Raw genomic sequence first — 27,346 nt, forward strand, 5'->3', positions numbered from 1 at the left:
GGGCAGAGGGTAAACCCCTCTCTCCTTTATCTCTCCCTTTAAAATGTATCCATTCACTCTCTCATTAAACATTAACCGACCCCTTCCCTGGGCAGGCCGTGGGGCCTCCGAGGTGGGGAAGCTGAGGACCTGGCCTTCCAAGAGCTCTCAGCCTAGGGACAAGGGACAAGAGGTACTGAATGTGGGGGTCCCCAGGAAAGTAGGGGAGAGAGGTGGGAAAGGAGAGGGGAAGGAAGGGCATGTAGCAGAATCCCCATTTAAAAAAGAATATTATAGGGCTTCCCTGGTGGCGCAGTGGTTGGGAGTCTGCCTGCCGATGCAGGGGACATGGGTTCGTGCCCTGGTCCGGGAGGATCCCACGTGCTGCGGAGCGGCTGGGCCGCTGAGCCTGCGCAACCGGAGCCTGTGCTCTGCAACTGGAGAGGCCACAGCGGTGAGAGGCCCGTGTACCGCAAAAAAAAAAAAAAAAAAGAATATTATATTAATATATTACAACAGCACTTTTATTTGGAAGTGCAAAACAAAACTCTTAGCTTTTATTTCTTTATTGAAGTATAGTTGATTTGCAATGTTGTGTTAGTTTCTGGTGTATAATACATATATGTGCACCCATATATACATACATATACATTCTTTTTCATATTCTTTTCCATTATGGTTTTTTACAAGATATTGAATATAGTTCCCTAAGTTCCCTATGCTATACAGTAGCACCTTGCTCTTTATTTTATATAGTAGGTTGTATCTGCTAATCACAAACTCCTAATTTATCCCTCCCCCAACCCTTGATTTTTTTAAATTTTTATAAATTTTTTTATTTTTTATTTATTTATTTTTGGCTGCATTGGGTCTTTGTTGCTGCGTGCGGGCTTTCTATAGTTGTGGTGAGCGGGGGCTACTCTTCCTTGCGGTGCGTGGGCTTATTGTGGTGGCTTCTCTTGGTGCGGACCACGGGCTCTAGACATGTGGGCTTCAGTAGTTGCAGCGCGCAGGCTCAGTAGTTGTGGCCTATGGGCTCTGGAGCTCAGGCTCAGTAGTTGTGGCGCTCGGGCTTAGTTGCTCTGCGGCATGTGGGATCTTCCTGGACCAGGGATCGAACCTATGTTCCCTACATTGGAGGCGGATTCTCAACCACTGTGCCACCAGGGAAGCCTTAATTTTTAATTTTTAAAAATTTTTTGGCCGCGCCGTGCAGCATGTGAGATCTTATCAATAGTTCCCTGACCTGGGATTGAGCCCGTGTCCCCTGCATTGGAAGCACCAAGCCCTAACCACTGGACAGCCAGGGAAGTACCCCGGATTTATTTTTCTTAATGCAGACTATAAAAAGTAAAATGGAAGGAACTCTGGTCAAGAAATCCGGTCAAAGGGGTTGTCACAAGTCTCTTATCAGTGATCCCAAACCTGGTGGGGTGGGGCAGGGCCTTGTCCCTTTCCAGAGGCCTATCAGGAGTGGGTGGATGTGACCTGTTTTTATTTACCAGAATGGGAAGGAGTTTAAAATGTTGTTACCTGGGACTTCCCTGGTGGTGCAGTGGTTAAGAATCCGCCTGCCAATGCAGGGGACACGGCTCGAGCCCTGGTCCAGGAGGATCCCACATGCCGTGGAGCAGCTCAGCCTGTGCTCCACAACTACGAGTCTGCGCTCTAGAGCCCACGCGCCACAACTACTGAAGCCCGCGCGCCGAGAGCCCGTGCTCCGCAACAAGAGAAGCCACTGCAATGAGAAGCCCACGCACTGCAACAAAGACCCAATGCAGCCATAAATAAATAAATTAAAAAAAAAAAAAGATTGCTACCTGAAGCGGTGAAGGGGGTAGGTGTGTGGAAGCCAGGAGAGAGCACTTCTGATTAGGAAGCAGAGAATCTGAAGCCTGGGTTCAAAGGGAGAGCTTGGCAAATTCAGGGACACACAAGGAGCTGGAGAGGGAGGTGGTGAAGAGAGGCAGTGGAAAGGGAGGTTGACAGGGCTGGGGCACCCAGGAACTCGAGCCCTTGTGGAGGTTTCTGACCTGTGTCCCCTGGGGTGGTGAGAAACCACAGAGTGTTGGCTAGAGTTCCTTGTTTAAAATGAACAAAATTCCACTTGAACTATTTTAAGAAAGACAGGGCTTCCCTGGTGGCACATTGGTTGAGAATCTGCCTGCTAATGCAGGGGACACGGGTTCGAGCCCTGGTCTGGGAAGATCCCACATGCCACAGAGCAACTGGGCCCGTGAGCCACAACCACTGAGCCTGCGCGTCTGGAGCCTGTGCTCCGCAATAAGAGAGGCCGCGGTAGTGAGAGGCCCGCGCACCGCGATGAAGAGTGGCCCCCTCTTGTCACAACTAGAGAAAGCCCTCACACAGAAACGAAGACCCAACACAGCAAAAATAAATAAATTAATTAATAAACTCCTACCTCCAACATCTTCTTTAAAAGAAAAAAAAGAAAGAAAGACGAAGGCTTTCTTAAAGAGAGCTGAAAGAACAAGCAGGCAGGCCCAGGGAAGAGGAAGCGGGGGGTCCCAGCTACAGGAACTTGTGTGCTAACTCTCTAGGTAGTAAGGAGAGCTTCCTTTACTAGGCTCCCACCATGTGCCAAGTGTTGCTCTCAGCCCTTCACATGCATGAGCCTATTTAATCCTCAAGTGGCCAAGCCTCCATAAGTGTGACCAGTTGTTCTGATTCCCCACTGCGTAGGTGAGGACACTGAGGCATGGGACAGTTATGTGACTTGCTCAAAGTCATACAGTTCAGTGAATGGTGGAGCTGAAATTCAAATCTAAGCCATATGGCTCCAGAGCCCACACCCAAAACCCCACCCCATAAAGCTGCCTCTCATATCAATAGATTTAACATTTCTATGTATCTTCACTCAAGATGAAAATTCCCAGGAAAGAAGGAATTCCCTGGCGGTCCAGTGGTTAGGACTCCACGCTTCCACTGCAGGGGTCACAGGTTTAATCCCTGGTTGGGGAACTAAGATCCTGCAAGCTCCGAGGTGTGGCCAAAAAAAAATCCCGGGAATGAGAGCCTGATTGGCCCAGTGTGGGACTCTTGCCCACCTGGGGTGGCCCATTGGCCAGATGCTGGGATTGTCAATCCAGCAAAGAGGCCAGAGGAAAGATGGTGCCATAACTGGAAGAGATCGTGGATAGACAAATGGTCTACCTCTCTACCATGGAGGTGATGGAAGGAGGGAAATGATGAAGTCACATTTGTATTCTAGGAAGACCATTCTGGCTCCCTGGTGGAGGATGGATTAGAGGGCCCAAGAGTAGGGGCCAGGCTCCCCACTGAGGACATTGGTCTAGTCATCCTGCAGGAAATACTAATGAATTCAGCCAGGGTGGCCGGAAGTATACGGAGAAGGGTATGGGCTTGCAAGATGCAGAGGAGGTATTAATGATGGAGGAGCAGGAAGTTCAAGTGGAGAGGATTCAAGAATACCTCTAAAGCTCTGGCTTGAACCATTGGGTTGATAGAGGTGCCAGAAGAAGCAGGTGTGGGGAGGTATGGGCCAGGATAAATTCAAGATGTCTGTGACCCATCAAGGTGAGATGCTCAAGGGGCAGCTAGGTGATGGGGAGATCTGTAGGGAACTTTGCTTGGATTGACGGCTCTGCAGGTCCGCACCAAGCTCATAGGGTACCTTTTAGAACATGGGTTGGCAAATTTTTTCTGTAAAGGGCCAGATAGTGCATATTTTAGGCTTTGTGGATCATATGGTTTCAGTCGAAAGTACTCAGCTCTGCTGTTGGAGCATGAAAGCAGTCACAGACAATGCTTAAACAAATGTGCACGACTGTGTTCCAACAAAACTTTATGTATGGACACTGAAATTTGAATTTCATATCATTTTTACATGTCAAGAAATAGTATTCTTCTGAATTTTTTTTCAACCATCGACAAATGTTAAAACCATTCTTAGCTTGTAGGGATTATATAAAAACAGGGAGCAGGTTGAGAATTCAACATGCAGGCTGTGCTTTGCTGATCCTCTTTTTTTTTTAATTAATTAATTAATTAATTTTGTTTGTTTGTTTTTTCGCGGTACGCGGGCCTCTCACTGTTGTGGCCTCTCCCGTTGCGGAGCCCAGGCTCCGGACGCGCAGGCTCGGTGGCCATGGCTCACGGGCCCAGCCGCTCCGCGGCATGTGGGATCCTCCCTGACCGGGGCATGAACCCGTGTCCCTTGCACCGGCAGGCGGACTCTCAACCACTGCGCCACCAGGGAAGCCCTAATTTTTTTTTTTTTTTTTTGCGGTACACAGGCCTCTCACTGTTGTGGCCTCTCCCGTTGCGGAGCACAGGCTCCAGACGCGCAGGCTCAGCGGCCATGGCTCACGGGACCAGCCGCTTCGCGGCACGTGGGATCTTCCCAGGCCGGGGCACGAACCCGTGTCCCCTGCATCGGCAGGCGGACTCTCAACCACTGCGCCACCAGGGAAGCCTTATTTATTTATTTTTGGCTGCGTTGGGTCTTCGTTGCTGCGCACAGGCTTTCTCTAGTTGCATTGAGCAGGGGCTACTCTTGGTTGTGGTGCGTGGGCTTCTCATTGCAGTGGCTTCTCTTGCTGTGGAGCACCGGCTCTAGGCGTGCAGGCTTCAGTAGTTGTGACATGTGGGCTCAGTAGTTGTGGCACACGGGCTTAGTTGCTCCGCGGCATGTGGGATCTTCCCGGATCAGGGCTCGAACCCGTGTCCCCTGCATTGGCAGGCGGATTCTTAACCACTGCGTCACCAGGGAAGCCTGATCCTCGGGTTTTGTTGTTGTTTTCTTTTGTTGTTGTTTTCTGTCTGTTTTTTTAATGTTTGGCTGTGCCTCGCAGCTTGCGGGATCTTATTCCCCCGACCAGGCCAGGGATCGAACCCAGGCCCTTGGCAGTGAGAGCACAGAGTCCCAACCACTGCCCCGCCAGGGAATTCGCTGATCCCTGTTTTAAAGAATTAGAAAAAGTCACCCTGTTCTCCAGTAAGACATTTTATAAGTTAGTTTATTATTTCTCAATATTACAATTATGACAAACATTAAGGCATTCTGTGTAAGTTACACAAATATTGAATGTAAAATAATAGAAAATTATCATTGTTGCAAATGTATTACAATTCTTCAATAGTAGTCATACTGGAGTTCAGAAAATAACAAGATGTTTGGTTCTTAATACATTAATGTCCCATCAAAATCTTCTTTTATGTATAAAGTTTATTTCAATTGTAAATTTTATACAGAGTTGCAGTAGTCCATATTCTTCAAGTTATATATGTTGTCTGGATTAGAACATTTTTAAAAGGTCATCATATTCTTTCAGTATCATAAATCTTTCTTTTAAGGATGTTATTAGTGGGTCGGGTATAGCAAAATAAATTGAAATAATTTTGAAATTGAATTTTAGTTCTTGGAAATCATAATAAAATGAGTCTTCCTTCTTTTTCTTAGCATTTTCTGCATGGGAATGGCATCAATGTTGAAATTCTGTAACTTGATATCAATAACCTATTTTTCATAAATCTTGCTTCCTGTTTTAGACAAAGAACATAACGTTTTCAGCGCTTTCAAGGGCATTATGTATACCAGCTTTTGGTTCCTGTAAGATTTATTTAAAAGATTTTACCTAAACACCATTTCATATTAGCCCTGAGCAAATACATTTAAAAGTTGAAATGTGCTAGCATATACTTTGCATTCTAGAATCTATATCATTATTATTGATAATATAATTAACAGTTCCTAAAAAGGGCTTTGCATCCTGCCTCTTGAGTTTTTAGTGACATTATGGCATTCACTTAACTTTCTCATTGTGAATTCAACATTGACATTCAGTGTTGGGAAATTTATGTTTGAACATACATGTTTAAAACACTCCAGCGGTCTTCCCCGGCGGCGCAGTGGTTGAGAGTCCGCCTGCCGATGCAGGGGACACGGGTTCGTGTCCCGGTCCGGGAAGATCCCACATGCCGCGGAGCGGCTGGGCCCATGAGCCATGACCGCTGAGCCTGCGCGTCCGGAGCCTGTGCTCTGCAACGGGAGAGGCCACAACAGTGAAAGGCCCGTGTACCCCCCCGAAAAACAAAACAGAAAAACACTCCAGCATTTCATCAAAACTGAAATTTTGCTGGATTTTTCCTGGACAATATTTAAAAATTCAGTGATGTCAAAAGAATATTTTACCACATCATTCACTATTAATTTTAAAGAATACAGAAAACAAAGAAAACAGATTTCCCAGAATTATTTTTCAAGAATCTTTTGTTACAATCTATTATGGTTTTCCATGCATTTTTGCTGCATTGTCATATTCCTGGCTTCTTGGGTTATTTTTGTCTAGATTCAGTTTTTGTAAGTGGTCTACTGAGAATGTAAAGTCCTTCTCTAGTCAATTCACCTGCTAAACAAAATTCCCCAAGATGTTCACGTATAGGTATTTTTGTATTTTGGAAATCAACAAATCTGAAATAATTGTTATGTATTCTACATAACTTGTTCCTAGAACTGTATTTAAAATAACTGAGTAATGTCTAACATTTCTTACTTTATTCAACATGTTCTTATTCACTGCATCTATATCTACATATATTTAATTATTTTGTTTTGTCTTTTATTCCCTAAACAATGTGTAATATTACTTTGTGTCAGTGTTTATATTTTGCATAAATATTCTGACATAACTGTATCAAATTCTGCTATGATTACTGCCAAATTAAGAACATTTCCCACATTCAAACTTCTTGGATGAGCTTGGATATTCCTTCATCAAAAAGTGAATCATAACCATCATATGTTCAAAACAGCACCCATTTTTTCTCATTTTTCACCGGATATATTTTTGGAATCAGATTTCAATTTGGTGGGTGTGCATTTAACTTTCTTCATGTTTATTAGGAATATGCAGTAAATGCTGCCAATCTTTGCTTTCATTTTCATTCTAGTGTTGATTTGTTTTTTGTGTGTGTGTTTTTTTTCCCATCCCCAAAGACTTTACAATGTAGACAAAATAAAGAATCCTTTGAGGTAGAATAAAATAACCAGGATTTAGTGATTTTTTTTTTTAGAAGAATTGAGAGTATTAATTTTCCAAAACTTCCTACCAATGTTGTTCTGTGGAAACTTAACATTTCTTACCTGAGATACATCATTTCAACCAGAGTTGCCTGTTTCATATGCAAAGTTCTGTGGTTCTGTGGTCAGGTACCTGACAGGCAGCAAGTACATTTGGTTTAATGGATTCTTAGTTTTTGTTTTTTTTCTCTCTTCTAGTTTTTCTTGAATTCCATCAGTTATGAGAGTGTGGAAGACCAAAGTAAACTCCCAACCTGCCCCACCAGCAATGTGTTAGTGCTGTGTTTTGCTAAAACTAGTACCTCTGAACTGTTTCCCTTTCTTCTGGCAATCCATTTAATTTTTCCAGGAATCTAGTCATCTAGAGGCATTGCTAAGTATGGTTAATGGAAGCAGAATGCTGAAGACAGTGCCTAGATCATTGTAAGCAACTACATACATATTTTTAAAATAAATACAATTTATTTAACAGCTTTCCGATTTCTTTTTCTGGATCTCATGATTAATTTTTTAAGTTTATTTTTTAAATATTTGTTTGTTTATTTATTTACTTTTGGCCACACTGCCCAGTATGAGAGATCATAGTTCCCCAACCACATATCGAACCTGTGCCCCCTGCAGTGGAAGTGCAGAGTCTTAACCACTGGACCACCAGGGAGGTCCCTGGATCTCATGGTGCTTTAAGAAAAGAAATTTTTTTTATCTGAGGAGAAATAATATTATAATTTAGTATTTTATCTTATTATTCATAACACTTTAAAATATTATCAGTGCTATGTACTAATAAACTTTAACAGTATATAATATTTGTAGTAATGAAATTTCTATAACAGTAAATAAACAATTGATATAATTGGCAGGTCATTATATAATAATCTTTAATTTTATCTATGTAATTCTTTGTAGATTTTTTTTTTTTTTCTTTTTTTGCGGTACGCGGGCCTCTCACTGTTGTGGCGTCTCCCGTTGCGGAGCACAGGCTCTGGACGCGCAGGCTCAGCGGCCACGGCTCACGGGCCCAGCCGCTCCGCGGCATGTGGGGTCTTCCCGGACCGGGGCACGAACCCGTGTCCCCTGCATTGGCAGGCAGACTCTCAACCACTGCGCCACCAGGGAAGCCCTGTAGATTTTTAATGGTGGACTCATGATAGTTATTACATAATAATTTGTGTCATTATGAAAGTATTAGTAAATTTAATTTACTACTAATAATAACAGTAACCTCATAGTACAGACACATAGAAGCAGATGGTGTGAACTATAAGATAAAATATATCACATTTGGCCAGGCCATAGATACCAATAGGATATTTTTCTTTTCTTTTCTTTTTTAGATGATAACTGGTCAATACTGCAGTCAAAAAAGCGGATCTTGGGCTTCCCTGGTAGCGCAGTGGTTGAGAGTCCGCCTGTCGATGCAGGGGACACGGGTTCGTGCTCCGGTCCGGGAAGATCCCACATGCCGCGGAGCGGCTGGGCCCGTGAGCCGTGGCCGCTGAGCCTGCGCGTCCGGAGCCTGTGCTCCGCAACGGGAGAGGCCACAACAGTGAGAGGCCCGCGTACCGCAAAAAACAAAAAAAACAAAAAAAAACAAAAAAAAAACCTGGGACCTATCAGCAAGCTAGTCCTTACTCAAGCTTACTCTGCTTTAGCTTTCTGAAGTGTAGCACCATCTTGGTTTACCTAGTCCCTCTCAAAACTTTTTAATTGGTTCTTCCTACATTCCTCAAGTACATGATGATATATCCTTAGATTGCTTCTCTAGGCTTCTCCCTATATCATCTTGTCAATCATTCATTTCATTCATTCTTTCAATAAGCATATCAGGCCCCTGCTAGACTCAGGATGTTTGAAAATGGACCAGTCATAGTCCCTGGCCTCTGGGACTAATGGAAGACAGGCAGGTAGACTTACTATGTTTCAGACCCTTTTTTTAAGAAAAAAAAAAAAAATATATATATATATATATTTATTTGGTTGCACCGGGTCTCAGTTGTGGCAGGCAGGCTTCTCAGCTGTGGCATGAGAACTCTTAGTTGTGGCATGCACTTGGGATCTAATTCCCTGACCAGGGATCGAACCCCAGCCCCCTGCATTGGGAGCATAGAGTCTTATCCACTGCTCCACAAGGGAAGTCCCTCAGACCCTATTTTAAATAGTTTACATGGGTTATCTCATTCAGTCCTTGCCACACACTCAGTGGTGGATTGGATGAAAGAGTGTGGATAAAGAAGGTGCCATGACCTGAGATTTCTGGGCTGATTGGCTGAAACACAGAAAAGTCTAGTATAATTTTTCTTGGCAGCTGGGTGAATGGTGGCGTCACTTACAGAATTAGGAATAAACAGTAGGTTTGGGGAAGAGGAGTAAGATGGTGAGTGAAGGTCTAGACAAACTGGGTTTTCAATATTTGTGGGACATCCATGTGGAAGAGTCTAGTAAACTGTTGATGGCTATGATAAAAGTCAGTACTGAACACTTAAATCTGAGCATAATTAGTATATAAATTGCAGCTGCATGAATAGAATCACCCAAGGAAAGACCAATTAAAAAAAGAGAATCCAGGATTAAAAGCATGAGAAACAGCAACATAAAATATGCAGGCTATATCTTGCAAGATTCTTCTGTTGTAAATAATAGAAACCCAAATAAAACTGACTTAAGCAAAAACAAAACAAAAAAGAGTTTCTTGACTCAGAAAAGAGAACTAGCTTTGGGGTATGGCTAGATCCATGGCATTTGTCCTCTGGGTTAGCTTTTTTCTCAGGCAAGCTCTTTCTATAAAAAAGATAACAACAGGGCTTCCCTGGTGGCGCAGTGGTTGAGAGTCCGCCTGCCGATGCAGGGAACACAGGTTTGTGCCCCGGTCCGGGAAGATCCCACATGCCGCAGAGCGGCTAGGCCGGTGAGCCATGGCTGCTGAGCCTGCGCATCCGGAGCCTGTGCTCCGCAACGGGAGAGGCCACAACAGTGAGAGGCCCGCGTATCGCAAAAACAAAAACAAAACAAAAACAAAAAGATAACAACTAAAGTCCATAGGAAGAACATAGTGCTTTCTTAATAGTTCTAGCAAAAGTCCTGGGAATGATTCTCAATGGTCCGTATTGAGTCATTAGACATTTCTTGAGCCATAATGAATTGGCTAGGCCTAGGTCATAAGCTTTCTCTTGTCTTGGGGGTGGGATTGGTGTCCCTTGAGCCAAGATAGGTGGAAGGATGGTTCCCCACAGGAAAATGGATCTATTCTTCTCAGTCGAAGGGGAAGTGGAGCCTGTGTATACACAAGCCACCAATGCCCATTACATAGCAAGGGATATGAACCCAGGAAGGAAGTGAAAAGTAGTGGGTCTAAGGGTAGAAGGTGCACCCCAGAAGAGGGTGGTATTACTGGAAGCAAGAAAAGAGAAAGTTTCAAGTAGGGCATAGTCATCAGGGTCAAATGAGAGATCAGAGAGAATGAGGAATGAGCCGTATTTACTGGATTTAGCATTCAGAGATTTTAGTTGGAGTGGTGAGAGTGAAGCAAGATTTCGATGGTTGAAGGATGAAGGAAAGGCAAAGAAGTAGAATCTTTATGTCGACAACTGTTTCAAGTATTTTGGCTACGAAGGGGAAGAGAGAGATTGAGTTGAGCCAGTGGGGAGAGACTTGAGTCTGCTGAAAATAAAGAGCTAGGAATAATAATATTATTATATCTATCATTCCCTGAGTACTTACTAGGTGCCTGATGACATTTTTCTATGTTTGAATATAAAATTTTGGCCCATGTGTTTTGACTTCATGGTGCAGATTTAGTTAAAGAAATGGTCTAGAAACAATGGCAATTTCAAACTCTAAACCTACATACATGCTTCCTATTAGCTACAATAGATGAACTTTCGTGTTCCCACCTAAAGCCAATCACCCGAGTCACTAGTCTTGAGGACATTGCTCCATTGATCTTCCTCTTTCTCTACATCACCCACTTTTGCTCTCTACTGGATCATTCCCATCAGTTTACAAACATTCTACTCCTACCATCTTAAAAGAAGCTTCTCTTCACTCTACCTTCCTGCCAATGTCCTCCAAAGAGTTATGTCTTGTCTCTTCACAATCTTTAATTCCTCTCCTCTCGTTCTCTTTTAATCCTACTCCAATCTGGTTTTGGCCCCAGGATTCCACTGAAACTGCTTGGCCAAGGTCACCAATGACCTCCATTTTGTTAAATTCCCTCCTCCTCCTCGATACGCTTATTTGTCTTGGTTTCCAGGACTCCACATCATCTACCTCCCATCTCTTCTCTGTCTCCTTGTGGATCCCTCCCCTTCTCCCAGACCTCTTAATGTAGGAGTGCTCTGCATCTCAAAATTTGATCCTATTCTCTTCTCTCCCTACTTGCACCCCCTTGCCAATCTCGTCCAGTTTCATAGTTTAAATTCCATTTGTATGCCAGCAACTTCCAAATTTATATTTCTAGCCCAGACCTCTTTCCTGAACTCCAAATTTATTCATCTGTCTAGTCACATACTGCTTGAATCTGCTTGAAAGTTGAATAGATATCTCAAATTTAAAATGTTCAAAACTGGGACTTCCCTGGTGGTCCAGTAGTTAAGAATCCGCCTTCCAATGCAGAGGATGCGGGTTCCATCCTGCTCAGGGAATTAAGATCCCATATGGCAGGGTCAGCTAAGCCCAGGTGCCACAACTAGAGAGAAGCCCATGTGTTGCAACAAAGATCCCGCATGCCGCAACTAAGACCCAATGCAGCCAAATAAATATTTTTTTTAACTGTTCAGAACTGAACTCCTAATCTCTCCCTCTGCTCCCCCAAATTCCTCATTCCATAGCCTTCCCCTGCAAAATTGAGGGCACTTTTCCAGTACTCAGGCCTCCAAATCCTCAAGTGATCTTAGTGGTATACAAAAGGTGGGGATGGAGAGTGGGACAGGCAATGCAGTGGTGTGCTGTGGTGGAGAGGGAGTATTTTATAACTTTATAGACATTGCTTAAAATTGCTGGTGCATGATGATAACAAACAGCAGACCAACATCTAGCCCATTTTATTATTTTATATTCTCTACAGAAAATGCACACCTTTATTCCTTATTGCCTAAATCCAGGGAGAACCGTCTCATCACCATGACCACCCCCCTTGCTATGCTACCTTCTTTAATTCCTCTCTTTTCTTTCACCCTCCCCTGCCTCATTCCTTTATTTAGGAAATCCTATTAACTCTACCTTCAAGAAGGAGCCAGAAGCCAGCCTCTTCTTAGCACTTCCACTGATGCCACTTTTGTCTGAGCTGCCATCATCTCTTTTTTAGGTTCACTGTAAACAGCCTCCAAGTAGGTCTCTGTGCTTCTATCCTTGCCCCCGCTCAGTCTATTCCTGAGGCAACAGCCAGAGTGATCTTTTATAGAAACATAAGTCACATCATGTGGAGGCCCTGCTCAATATCCTGCAATGGCTCCTCATCTCAGTGTTCACCATGGCCTCTTAGGCCAGACCTCCTCTCCTACTCTTTCTTCCCTATCCCTTGCTCTTTCTGTTCCTACCCCAGGGCCTTTGCGAGAGCTGGCTGTCCCCATTGCCTAGATTGCTCTTCCCTCCAGGTGTCGGCTTGGCCAACTCCCTGACCTCCCTCAAGTGTTTGTTCACATGTCGCCTTCTCAATGTGGCTTATCTACCCTGAGGACCCTTTTTATTATTTTTATTTTTATCTATTTATTTTTTAAGTATATTTACTTATTTATTTTTGGCTGCGTTGGGTCTTCGTTGTTGGGTCTTTGTTGCTGCACGTGGGCTTTCTCTAGTTGTGGCAAGCGGAGGCTACTTTTCATTGTGGTGCGTGGGCTTCTCATTGCGGTGGCTTCTCTTATTGCAGAGCTCGGGCTCTAGGCGTGCAGGCTCAGTAGTTTTGGTGCGCAGGCTTAGTTGCTCTGCGGCATGTGGGATCTTCCCGGACCAGGGCTCGAACCCATGTCCTCTGCATTGGCAGGCGGATTCTCAACCACTGCGCCGCCAGGGAAGCCCTGGGACCCTTTTTAAATGCTGCAATCTGTGTGCCCTACCCCCACCCTCAGCACATTTGAGTCCTCTAAATCTTTTTTTCTCTTACCTTAATCTATGTTTTATTTTTCCTTGTCAATTTTACTCTCTAATGAAATACATAATTTACTAAGTCTATTGTTTATTGTCTTTCTCTCCAGAGTAGAGTGTAAGCTCCCTGAGGGCAAAGACATTTGCTTATTCACTGATATATCCCAAAAGTATGGTGACCATAATTTATCATCCCAACCAGGAGTGAAAGGAGGCATTATTTTCTGGGATATCTTGAGTATAAACCAAGATTTTTTGCCAGCAAACTGGCATGTGATCATTCTACCCAAAAGCCCAGGGTCAAATTTTTCACTTGCCTATCTGGAAACCGTTGAAGAGACCTAAGTACAGAATTGATAGCAGAGCTTTCCCCATCACACTTCTCACCTCGTTTACATTCCTGCCCCTTTATTATACAGTGTCCCACTGCTACCAGAATAACATCTCTCTTTCCCTCATTTCCAATCCCATTCTCCTTCCTCTCCCCTCAAGGACAATAATTTAGTTAATCCTTGGAATTATAATTAAGTATTATTATAAATTTCAATAATTTTTTTTTTTTTTTGCGGTACGCGGGCCTCTCGCTGCTGTGGCCTCTCCCGTTGCGGAGCACAGGCTCCGGACACGCAGGCTCAGCGGCCACGGCTCACGGGCCCAGCCGCTCCGGGACATGTGGGATCCTCCCAGACCGGGACACGAATCCGTGTCCCCTGCATCGGCAGGCGGACTCCCAACCACTGCGCCACCAGGGAAGCCCTCAATAATGTTTTAATAACAGTACCTTTGTGTGTTTGAGTTTAACTTATGAGACAGTGTTTCTTTATTTTTAATTATTTTTTTTTATTGGAGTGTAGTTGATTTACCACGTTGTGTTAGTTTCTGCTGTACAGCAAAGTGTGTCAGTTATACATATATATATCTCCACTCTTTTTTAGATTTTATTCCCATATAGGTCATTACAGAGTATTGAATAGAGTTCCCTGTGCTATACAGTAGGTTCTTGTTAGTTATCTATTTTATATATAGTAGTGTGTATATGTCATTCCCAATTTCCCAATTTATCCCTCCCCTGCCCCTTTCCCCTTTGGTAACCATAAGTTTGTATTCTGCATCTGTGACTCAATTTCTGTTCTGTAAATAAGTTCATTTGTACCATATTTTTGGATTCCTCATTTAAACGATATCCTATGATATTTGTTTTTCTCTGACTTTCTTCACTCAATATAACAATTTCTAAGTCCATCATGTCGCTCACTACAAATGGCATTATTTCATTCATTTTTATGGCTGAGTAATATTCCACTGTATATATGAACCACATCTTCTTTTCTTTTTTTTTTTTTTGGCTGCATCGGGTCTTCGTTGCTGCGCATGGGCTTTCACTAGTTGCAGCAAGCAGGGGCTACTCTTCCTTGCGGTGCGTGGGCTTCTCATTACGGTGGCTTCTCTTGTTGAGGATCACAGGCTCTAGGGCACACAGGCTTCAGTAGTTGTGACTCGCAGGCTCTAGAGTGCAGGCTTTAGTTGTGGCACCTGGGCTTCGTTGCTCCGCAGCATGTGGGATCTTCCCGGGCCAGGACTCGAACGCATGTCCCCTGCATTGGCAGGCAGACTCCTAACCACTGAGCCACCAGGGAAGCCCCTGTACCACAACTTCTTTATCCATTCATCTGTCAATGGACATTTAGGTTGCTTCCATGTCCTGGTTATTGTAAATAGTGCTGCAATGAACACGGGGTGCATGTATCCTTTCCAATTACGTTTTTCTCTGGATATATGCCCAGGAGTGGAACTGCTGGGTCATATGGTAGCTCTATTTTTAGTTTTTTAAGGGAGCTCCATACTGTTCTCTATAGTGGCTGCACCAATTTACATTGCTACCAACAGTGTAGGAAGGTTCCCTTTTCTCCACACCCCCTCCAGTATTTGCTATTTATAGTTGATGATGGCCATTCTAACAGATGTGAGGTGATACCTCATAGTAGTTTTGATTTGCATTTCTCTAATATTAGTGATGTTGAGCATCTTTTCATGTGCCTCTTGTCCAGCTGTATCTCTTCTTTGGAGAAATGTCTATTTAGACCTTCGGCCCATTTTTTGATTGGGTTGTTTGGGGACTGTGTTTCTTACTTAAAAAATTTTTTTTTCCATAACAATATGCTTCAAAGATCCATTCCTAGTGCTCTGTGTACCAAAGCCTAACACTCCCTTGAGTGCATCTGTCCCATTTCATCCTTCCCTTCCCCCAGTGATGGACACTTTGTGCCTCATCATCTCTGAAAACACAAGCAAGGCCGTGATGAACATTCTTGTACAAGTTCTGTTAGGACCATTGTAAACATTTCTTTGGAATATAAGATAGGAAGTGAATTGATGTATCGTAGCGTGTGCTTATCTTTAATCTGATCAAGTTCAGATATTTTGATCCCTAAAATGGCTGCAGACCTGAGGTCCTATATGCCTCTGTCCTTGACAACATTCAGATTATCTGCCTCTTTACTTTTTGCTACTCTAATAGTATGAAGTGGGATCTCACCATGGTTCTAATTTGCATTTTTCTGATGACTAATAAGCTTGAGCATCTCTTCATTTGCTTGTTAGCCTTTCACTTTAACTTTTCTGTAAATTGTCTGCTCATATATCCTTTGCCAATGCTAATTTGCAGGAATTCTAGTTTGTTTAGTCATTGTCATTTTTAATTATTACAAATATCTTCTTCCACTCTGTATTCCATCTTTAAACTCTGTCCATTATATCATGCTTTGAATAGAAATCCTTAATTTTAATGTGATCAAAATAGTTTGTGCTTTCGATTTAAATTTTATTTAAGGAATACGTAACGACTCCTAGGTGAAATAGATTCTCCTTTTAACTCAAGACTTTTGCCTTTCACATTCAGGTCTTTATACCATTTTGAGCCTACCTTTGTATATCACGTTTACTGTGAGTCAGTTTTCCCACCTCCACGTACAAAATAAACCACCCCTTCCACATTGATTGTGGTACCACCTTTCTTGTATACTAAGTTCTCATATCTACCTGTATTTTATTTCATTGGTCTGTTTGTTCTTGAACAAAAATGTGTTCAATATATTTTATTCCTATGGTTTTGTAGTGTATTTTAGTATCTGATAAGGTTAGTCTCCCTTCTTCACAAAGCCTTTTCAAGGTGGAACTTTACTTGTAGATCTTTAATCTAGAATTATTTTTGAGATTGCAATTAATTTGTAAATCATTGGGGAGAGTTGACATCTATATAATTTTGAGTTACTCCACCTAAAACATGTCTCTTCAGTCTTTTTTCTTTCCTTACAACATTGACCAGACCTCTGGTAATATGTTAAACAGTAGTGGTGATTGGGCAACCTGGTCTTGTTCCGAGTCTAAAAGCAACACACTAAGAAGCCTCAATTAAATGTAATATTTGCTGTAAATTGTTGGTATAAAATCTTTACCAAGTTGAGGTTGCTGAGTTTAAAAATTATTGTAATAATAAGGTGAACTTTATAAAGTGCCTTTTTTCCAAATTCAATTGAAAGAATCTTGTGTTTTTCAGCATTAATCTATTAATATAAAATTACATCAATAGGGCTTCCCTGGTGGTGTAGTGGTTAAGAATCTGCCTGCCAATGCAGGGGACATGGGTTCGAGCCCTGGTCTGGGAAGATCCCACATGCCGTGGAGCAACTAAGCCCATGCACCACAACTACAGAGCCTGGGCTCTAGAGCCCATGAGCCACAGCTACTAAGCCCGCGTGCCACAACTACTGAAGCCCACGTGCCTAGAGCCTGTGCTCTGCAACAAGAGAAGCCACCGCAATGAGAAACCCTCGCACTACAACGAAGAGTAACCCCCCCCACCGCAACTAGAGAAAAGCCCTCGCGCAGCAATCAAGACCCAATGCAGCCATAAATAAATAAATAAATAAATAATTACATCAATAGATTTAAAAAATATTGACCCATGCTTTTTTCTGTGGGGTTAATCCTACTTGATCAAGATGTTTTGTTTTATTTTTTTTGGCTGTGTTGCATGGCTTACAGGATCTTAGTTCCCTGACTAGGGATTGAACCTGGGCCTTCGGCAGTGAAAGTACGGAGTCCTAGCCACTGGACCACCAGGGAATTCCCAAGATGTATTATTATTTATTTTATTTTTTTTGCGGTACACGGGCCTCTCACTGTTGTGGCCTCTCCCATTGCGGAGCACAGGCTCCGGACGCGCAGGCTCAGCAGCCATGGCTCACAGGCCCAGCCGCTCCGCGGCATGTGAGATCTTCCCGGACCGGGGCACGAACCTGCGTCCCCTGCATCAGCAGGCAGACTCTCAACCACTGCGCCACCAGGGAAGCCCTAAGATGTATTATTTTTTATTATAATTATAGGCAAACTTTATTGAACACTATGTGACAAGCACAGTTTTAGCTACTTAATTTTTTTTTGCATTTAATCCTCGTGACAACCCTTTGAGGTAGGCATATTATACCCATTTGTCAGATGGGGAAACTGAAGCACAGGGGAGTTAAATGATTTGCTGAAGTTCACTCAGGAAGGGGTGGAACAAGGGGTGTAGCAGGCAGCCTGGCTCTACAGTCGACACTCTTAACTGCTATACTATAGTGTCTAACTTTTATTTGCTTAACTAATATTTTATTTACATATTTTTGTTTCCATTTATAAGTGAAAATAGTTTGTACTTTTGAGACATGATTCACATACCGTGAAATTCACCCTTTTAAAGTATGCATTTCAGTGGGTTTTAGTAGTCACAAGGTTTTGCAACCATCACTATACTATTTAATTCCAGATTTCCATCACCCCAAAGAGAAACCTTGAACCCATGAAGAGTTACTCCCATTCTCCCTTTCTCCAGCCCCTGGCAACTACTTGTCTAGTTTCTGTTTCTATGGATTTGCCTAGTCAATGTTTCATATAAATGGAATCATACACTATATGGCTTTCTGTGGCTTCTCTTATTTAGCATAATGTTTTCAAGGTCATCCACATTGTATCAGAACTTCATTCATTCTTATGGTTGAATCATATCCCATTGTATGGGTAAACCACATTTTGTTTATTCATTCATCCAATGAACACCTGTTACCACTTTTTGGCTGTTAATAGTATCGCTGTGAACATTTGAGTATGATTTTTTGTGTGAACATATGTTTTCAATTCTTTTGAGTATATACCTTGCAGTGGAATTGAAGGTCATATGGCATGCTATGTTTAATTTTGAGGAATTTACCTTAATCCAAGTTTGGAATCAAGGTTAAACATGTGCTTCTACTTCTTACTAAAATGGCAAAATGGCATGAGCTGCTGCTTCTTCCCCCAGGTCAACACCTGAAGAGACTCTAGCTGAAACAGATATAGAAGATAAGGAACCAAGAGAAAAGGGAGAAACCCCTGGAAAGACGTTTTTTTTCTTTTATTGAAGTATAGTTGATGTACAATATTATGTAAGTTACAGGTGTACAATATAGTGACTCACAATGTTTAAAGTTTATATATTCCATTGATGGTTATTATAAAATATTGGCTATAGTCCCTGTGTTGTACAATATATCCTTGTAGTTTATTCATACATAATCCTTTGTACCTCTTAATCCTACCCCATCTTTTTTTTGTTTTTTCGCGGTACACGGGCCTCTCACTGCTGTGGCCTCTCCTGTTGCAGAGCACAGGCTCCGGACGCGCAGACCCAGCGGCCATGGCTCACGGGCCCAGCCGCTCCGCGGCATGTGGGATCTTCCCGGACCAGGGCACGAACCCGTGTCCCCTGCATCGGCAGGCGAGCTCTCAACCACTGTACAACCAGGGAAGCCCTAATCCTACCCTTATCTTGCCCTTCCCACTTCCCTCTGCCACTCGTAACCACTAGTGTGTTCTCTATATCTATGAGCATGTTTCTTTATTGTTATATGCACTAGTTTGTTGTATTTTTTAGATTCCACATATAAGTGATATAATACAGTATTGGTCTTTCTCTGTCTGACTTATGTCACTTACCATAATACCATCTAAGTCCATCCATGCTGTTGCAAATGGCAAACTTTCATTTTTTTAATGGCTGAGTAGTATTCCATTGTATATATAAACCACATCTTTTTATAATCCATTGATCTGTTGATGGACAGTTAGGTTACTTCTATACCTTGGCAATTGTAAATAATGCTGCTACGAACATTGGGGTGCATGTATCTTTTCAAATTAGTGTTTTCGTTGTTTTCAGATATATACCCAAGAGTGGAATTGCTGGGTCATATGGTAGTTCTATTTTTAGTTCTTTGAGAAGCCTCCATACTATTCTCCATAGTGGCTGCACCAATTTAAATTCTCGCCAACAGTGTAGGAGGGTTCCCTTTTCTCCACATTCTTGCCAGCATTTGGTATTTGTGCTCTTTTTGATGACATTCTAACAGGTGTGAGGTGATGTCTCATTGTGGTTTTGATTTGCATTTTTCTTTTTTTAGAAAAATATTCATTTATTTATTTATTTGGCTGTGCCGATGATCTTAGTTGCTGCATGTGGAATCTTTAGTTGCAACATGCGGGATCTAGTTCCCTGACCAGGGATCGAATCCAGGCCCCCTGCATTGGGAGCACAGAGTCTTAGTCACTGGACCGCTAGGGAAGTTCCTGAATTTTTCTGATAATTAACGATGTTGAGCATGTTTTCACGTGGCATGTACATGTCCTCTTTGGAAGAATGTCTATTCAGGTCTTCTGCCCATTTTAAAATTGGGTTGTTTGTTTTTTTGATGCTGAGTTGTATGAGCTGTTTAAATATTTTGGATATTACCCCCTTATTGGTCATATAATTTGCATATATTTTCTCCCATTCAGTAGGTTGTGGAAATACTATTTTTAATTGGTGTGCATACATACAAGCATGTGTGTATAGCCTGAGACAGAGGGTAGCCGGTAGGGCTACGAAAGGATAAATTAGTAAAAAGCAGTTTAGGGCTTCCCTGGTGGCGCAGTGGTTGAGAGTCCGCCTGCCGATGCAGGGGACACGGCTTCGTGCCCTGGTCCGGGAAGGTCCCACATGCCGCAGAACGGGTAGGCCCGTGAGCCATGGTCGCTGAGCCTGCGCGTCCGGAGCCTGTGCTCCGCAACGGGAGAGGCCACAACAGTGAGAGGCCCGCGTACCGCAAAAAAAAAAAAAAAAGCAGTTTAAATTCTGCTTTTGTTTCCCCTCCACCATCACTTTGGTTCAGTTTTCCCCTGGCCACTCGTTGCAGAAATCTGGGGCCATGGCCCAGACCTGTGGGATTAGGATCACAGTGATAAAATCAAGATAGTGGGAAACAGGACGTCACTGGTGGTGCAGTGGTTAAGAATCCGCCTGCCAATGCAGAGAACATGGGTTCGAGCCCTGATCTCGGAAGATCCCACATGCCGCGGAGCAACTAAGCCGGTGCGCCACAACTACTGAGCCTGCGCTCTAGAGCCCATGATCTACAACTCCTGAAGCCCTTGCACCTAGAGCCTGTGCTCCGCAACAAGAGAAGCCACCAAAATGAGAAGCACATGTACTGCAATGAAGAGTAGCCCCCACTCACTGCAACTAGAGGAAGCTTGCACGCAGCACTGAAGACCCAACGCAGCCAAAAATAAATAAATAAATAAATAAAAAATAAAGAATCCGCCTGCCAATGCAGGGGACACGGGTTTGATCCCTGGTCTGAGAACTAGATCCCATATGCTGCAGCTAAGAGTTTGCATGCCACAACTAAGGAGCCGGCGACCTGCAGCTAAGGAGCCCTTACAACCAAATAAATAAATATTTTAAAAAAATGTTCTTGGAGAGAATTCGAGAAACAAATCCAGGAGATACTGTAAGAAGTAAGGTTAACCAAGGTCTATAGAAAGGTTTGCTGCAGTCTTTTTTTTTTTTTTTTTTCCTGGCTGCGTTGGGTCTTCATTGCTGAGCGTGGGCTTTCTCCAGTTGTGGCGAGTGGGGGCTACTCTTCCTTGCGGTGTGAGGGCTTCTCATCGCGGTGGCTTTTCTCTTGCGGAGCATGGGTTCTAGGTGCATGGGCTTCAGTAGTTGCAGCACGCAGGCTCAGTAGTTGTGGCTTGCGGGCTCTAGAGCACAGGTTCAGTAGTTGTGGCACATGGACTCAGTTGCTCCACGGCATGTGGGATCTTCCTGGACCAGGGATCGAACACGTGTCCCCTGCATTGGCAGGCGGATTCTTAACCAATGCGCCACCAGGGAAGTCCTTGCTGTTGTCTTTTTTTTTTTTTTTTTTTTTTTTTGCGGTACGCGGGCCTCTCACTGCTATGGCCTCTCCTGTTGCAGAGCACAGGGTCCGGACGCGCAGGCTCAGCAGCCATGGCTCACGGCCCTAGCCGCTCTGCGGCATGTGGGATCCTCCCGGACCGGGGCACGAACCTGCGTCCCCCGCATCGGCAGGCGGACTCTCAACCACTGCGCCACCAGGGAAGGGAAGCCCCTTGCTGTAGTCTTAAAACAACAAAACAAAAACAAAAACTGAATACCTTCCTCTCCCCCAAAAAGGAAAACATATTTTATAATGGCCAACTATTAGAATTTTGGAGAATATCATCATGATGGGTGAAGAGACACAAAGGAACATGAAAGCATGCTAAAGTTCTCATGTTAGAGGAACAATATAAATATCAGGTTTAAATTCAAAGAGGTTTAATTTGGAGGTCAAATTAAATAGAAGAGAAGGTAGAAATGTCTAAATATATTAATAATTGCAATAAGCAAAAAGGGACAAAACTCACCAGGTAAAAGTCAGGGTTTGTCAGATTGGATTAAAAAAACAAAATTCATGGGCTTCCCTGGTGGCGCAGTGGTTGAGAGTCCGCCTGCCGATGCAAGGGACATGGGTTCGTGCCCCAGTCTGGGAAGATCCCACATGCCGCGGAGCGGCTGGGCCCGTGAGCCATGGCCGCTGAGCCTGTGCGTCCGGAGCCTGTGCTCCGCAGCAGGAGAGGCCACAGCAGCGAGAGGTCCGTGTACCCTAAAAAAAAAAAAAGCAAAATTCATGAGGCCATGGAAGAGAAAAAAGAGACATTTCAGGTAAATTTTAACCAAAGTAATCTTGTAAAGATATATTTATGTCAGAAGAAAAATAAACTTTAAGACAAAAAGCATCATTGGGGATAAAGAGGACCACTATATAATTCAGTTCACAAATAACATATAAAAATTTTAAACATGTATGCTCCTAAGAAGATGGCATAAACATACACACAGCCAGCATTAATAGGCTATATGGAGAAATTGTTAAATTCACCATCATATGGGAGGATTTCAATACATCTTTCCCAATTAATGATAGGTCAAGAAGACAAAAATAAAAAAATCAGCAGAGTTCAAGAAGATTTGAACCATATGATTAACCAACTCTTCCTAACGGACATATGTAGAATAATGCATTCAACTATTAGAGAATTTATATATTTTTCTCAAGTTCTTTGAACTTTTACAAAAATTATGTCACAAGTGTTGGTGAGAATGTGGAGAAATATGAACTCTCAGACACTGCTGGTGGGAATGTAAAATGGTTCAGACACTTTGGAAAACAGTCTGCCAGTTTCTCAAACAAGGAACATAAACAGAGTTCCCATGTAACGAACCAATTTCACTCCTAGGTATACACACAAGAGAAATGAAAATGTATGTCCACACAGAAACAGCCAAAAGGTGGAAACAACCCAAATACCCATTAATAGACAAATGGGTAAACAAAATATGGTATATCCATACAATGGAAGGACTTTATTTTGCCATAAAAGGAATAAAGTACTGATACATACTACATTTTGGATGAACCTTAAAAACATTTTGCTAAATGAAAGAAGCCAGTCACAAAAGACCATGTATGATATGATTCCAATCATATAAAAGTCCTGACTATGGAAATCTATAGAGAAGAAAGTAGACTAGTGGTTGCTTAGGACTGGGGATAAGGAAAATGGGGGGTCAGGAGGATGATAGCTAATGGTACAAGGTTCCTTTTGAGGTAATGAAAATGCTCTAAAATTGACTGTGATGTTGATTGCAGATATCAGTGAATACACTTAAAAGCATTGAATTGTACACTTTAAATGGGTGAATTGTACGTTATGTGAATTTTTTTTGGTAGCTACATAATATTTTATTTGATTGTTTCTAATTTTTTGCTATACAAAAAAATGCTTCAGTGAGTAACTGTACCTATACCATTTTACATATGTGCAAATATTTCTGTAGAATAAAATGTTAGATTGGAATTGCTAATTCCAAGAATATGTTATGAATCTGTTATTCTTATAGATGTTGTCCAATTATATTCCATTAGAGGTTGTGACAAGTTATAGCTCCATCAGTGGTTTATGAGAGTGCTGATTTTTTCGCAGTTTAATCAACACTGTATTATCAAACTTTTGATTTTTTATTTATCTGACAAGTATGGTATGTGAATTTTATCTCAATAGAGCTGTTAGCTAGCCATAAAGCAAGTCTCAACAGATTTAAATAAGTATCATAAAAACATGACACGGGGGTGGGTGGTGGTGATGTGATGAATTGGGAGATTGGGATTGGCATATGTACACTAATATGTATAAAATAGATAACTAAGAACCTGCTATATAAAAAAAAAAATAAAATAAAATTCAAAACAAAACAAAACAAAAAGCAGAGTTAACACAACTGGGATGTTTTATTAATATTATTTCCCCAATAAATATATTTTGTGGTCATTTATTTTAATTTACACAATATCTTAGATCCTGGATATTGGGTGGATATTAAGTATCATTTTATAAACTGTACATCTTACAGTATAAATCAGTCATAATATTTAGAACTTTAGTACATAACTTCAAAAATAAGAGAATTAACATTTCAAGAGGACACAAATTTGATGCAATGAGGTAAAAGTTATCAAGAAATAATATGCTGGGACTTCCCTTGTGGCGCAGTGGTTAAGAATCTGCCCGCCAATGCAGGGGACATGGGTTCGAGCCCTGGTCCGGGAGGATCCCACATGCCATGGAGCAACTAAGCCCGTGCACCACAACTACTGAGCCTGCGCTCTAGAGCCCGCGAGCCACAACTACTGTAGCCCGCGCACCTCGAGCCTGTGCTCCGCAACAAGAGAAGCCACTGCAATGAGAAGCCCGCGCACCGCAAGGAAGAGTAGCCCCGACTGGCTGCAACTAGAGAAAGCCCATGCACAGCAACAAAGACTCATCGCAGCCAAAAATAAATAAATAAATTCATAAAAAAAAAAAGAAAGATAATATGCTACCTGTTCTTATCAATTTGGTTTAGTTGAAACTTCTTTTTGAAAAAATTACAGCAAGGGTGATACACAATTAAAAACCATTAAAAAAATAACACAACACTATTGTTAGAAGTTATTAGAAGATAATAAAAGTTAAATTAAATTAAAGTTAAATAAAAGTTAAAACAAATATATTTAGAAATTTAAAAAGAAACAAATAAATCATGAGTCAAAGAAGAAATCAGGGCTTCCCTGGTGGCGCAGTGGTTGAGAGTCCGCCTGCCGATGCAGGGGACACGGGTTCGTGCCCCGGTCCGGGAAGATTCCACATGCCGCAGAGCGGCTGGGCCCGTGAGCCATGGCCGCTGAGCCTGCGCGTCCGGAGCCTGTGCTCCGCAACGGGAGAGGCCACAACAGTGAGAGGCCCGCGTACCGCAAAAAAAAAAAAGAAGAAATCACATTGGAAATAGAAAAATACATAGAACTAAGTTATTATAAAGATATTACATTTAACATTTGTAGGATGCAGAGAAAATAGAGTCTCAAGGGAAATGTATGGCTTTAAATGTTTGTATCAGAAAATAATAAAAGATAAAATTAATGAACTAAATGTAAAAGAAAGAATTGATAGAATAAACCTAGAAACATAAACATAAGGATGTAATAACCAACGTAATTAATGGTAGAAATCAATGAAAAAGACCCAAAGTAAAAAAATTGTTTGCTTTTCAATTTGAAATCAGTCACTTTTTATTAACTGACTAGATTATAAAAATAATCATGGTAGACACCTTAGTTCATCCTTCTAATAAGCCTGTTCATCTGGTCTTCTCTGTTGCCAGCAACTCCACATGCCAAAATGGGTGGTCTTTTTCTTCATTCTGCCTGTCAGAGAAGATAATTTGAAGGGCTGGAGGAAGTTGTTTGCTTCTTTGAAGTGTTTTCCAACAGTATAAATCTCATGAATCAGATCCTCCATTCAGATGATTCCAAATATACCAAGACATCAAGCAATCAATGTGTTAATATGTCAGGGCAATTCACTTCTTGTTGATTTTGCCATAACTCACATTTGTAGATCAATTCATTTACTGACTTCAAATTCTGGTACCCCCAGGCAATACATGGTTCCACAATCCTCACAGTGTTAACTTGAGCTCAAAGAAGGTGCTATTGAAGATCCGGCGAAGGCAAAGAACCTGAAACTCCTTGCAGACCTTTGAGCTCATACCACTGATACTGATGACAAATGCCAATTTGGGTTTCTCAGGTAGATAGAAGTTGCCAGCTTTTCCTGTCATCCTAGCCATTCAAATCTCAGTCTGTACGTCTGCCTATATTCCTTGTGATAGTACTTAGCTTTTTTGTAAGGTAAGCTTCCTCCTTGCATTTCACAGCATTTTTGGGGCAAACTTCTTTTTTAGATGCTTGAGCAGCAGCTCTGTAAAATTCCTTCACTCTTAAGGGCTTCTGACACAGCAGGAAGCTTTTTCTCCTTTTCTGCACCCTCCATGGTTCCAGATGGAAAAGAGGAAGAAAAAATGTTTTTCTTTTTAAAAAGCTAACAGAGTAAACACATCTCTTGTGAGATTTAATGAGAATAGAAAGAAAAGCACAAATAAATAATATTGTAAATAATAAAGGGGCTATAACTACAGAGAAAACTTAGATTTAAAAGATATTAAGAGGGGCTTCCCTGGTGGCGCAGTGGTTGAGAGTCCGCCTGCCGATGCAGGGGACATGGGTTCGTACCCCGGTCCGGGAGGATCCCACATGCCGCGGAGCGGCTGGGCCCGTGAGCCATGGCCGCTGGGCCTGCGCATCCGGAGCCTGTGCTCCACAACGGGAGAGGCCACAACAGTGAGAGGCCTGCGTACCGCAAAAAATAAATAAATAAATAAAAGATATTAAGAGAAAACTGTTGTAAACTTATGCCAATAAATTTCCAAATTTATATGAAATGAACAACTTCCTGGCAAATATAACAATTAAAATTGACTCAAGAAAAACCCAAATGGCAAGTAATCTTATAATGATTAAAATTATACTCTTGAGAATTTATCCCAGAGAAATGAAAATTATGTTCACAAAACAAAACATCTGTACACAATTGTTTATAGCAGTTTTGCTTGTAATAGCCAAAAACTGGAAACAAGCAAAATGTCCTTCAATGGTTGAATTTAATGGTTCAGCAATACCATTGAATATTAGTTAAATTAGCAATGAAAAAGAACATTGATACATGCAACATGGATAGAACCGAAGAGAATTATGCTGAGTGAAAAAAGCCAACCTCGAATGGTTACATACTGTATGACTCCACTAATACAATATATATATATATATTTAAAATTCTTCATTGAATCTATTTATTTATTTTTGGCTGCATGGGGTCTTAGTTGCGGCACGCAGGCTTCTCTCTAGTTCTGGCGCGTGGGTTTTCTCTTCTCTAGTTGTGGTGTGCAGGCTCCAGGGTGTGTGGGCTCTGTAGTTGTGGCATGCAGGCTCTCAAGTTGAGGTGCACAAGCTCAGTACTTGCGGTGGGTGGGCTTAGTTGCCCCGTGGTGTAGGAATCTTAGTTCCCTGATCAGGGATCAAAACTGTGTCCCCTGAATTGTAAGGAGGATTCTTTACCACTGGACCACCAGGAAAGTCGCAATATAACATTCTTGAAATAACAAAATTACAGAGGCGAAGAACAGATTAGTGGTAGCCAGCAGTTAGAAAAGGGGTGGGGGGAGGAGTGGTTATGGCTGTAAAGGGGGAGTAGGAGGATCTTTGTGGTGATGAAGTAGTTTTGTACCTTGATTGTGGTGGTGGTTACACCAGTCCACACATGTGATAAAATTGTATAAAAGTGTACACCCATACACCTAGAAATGAGTGCCTGTAAAACTGGTGAAATATGAATAAGCCATGTGGGTTGCTCCAAGGCCAATCTTCTGGTTTTGATATTGTACTATAGTTATGC

At 42.2% G+C, this 27,346-nt stretch overlaps 1 pseudogene; it reads right to left on the reverse strand.

Annotated features, from left to right (window-relative positions):
- Positions 1-24,482: 24,482 nt before the first annotated feature.
- Positions 24,483-25,888, reverse strand: LOC111175381 (large ribosomal subunit protein uL30 pseudogene; annotated as a pseudogene).
- Positions 25,889-27,346: the final 1,458 nt, after the last annotated feature.

This window comes from Delphinapterus leucas, chromosome 1 (genome assembly GCF_059928025.1).
Source record: "Delphinapterus leucas isolate spDelLeu-1000000601 "Yukka" chromosome 1, BTC_Dleu_Yukka2, whole genome shotgun sequence".
NCBI lineage: Eukaryota > Metazoa > Chordata > Mammalia > Artiodactyla > Monodontidae > Delphinapterus > Delphinapterus leucas.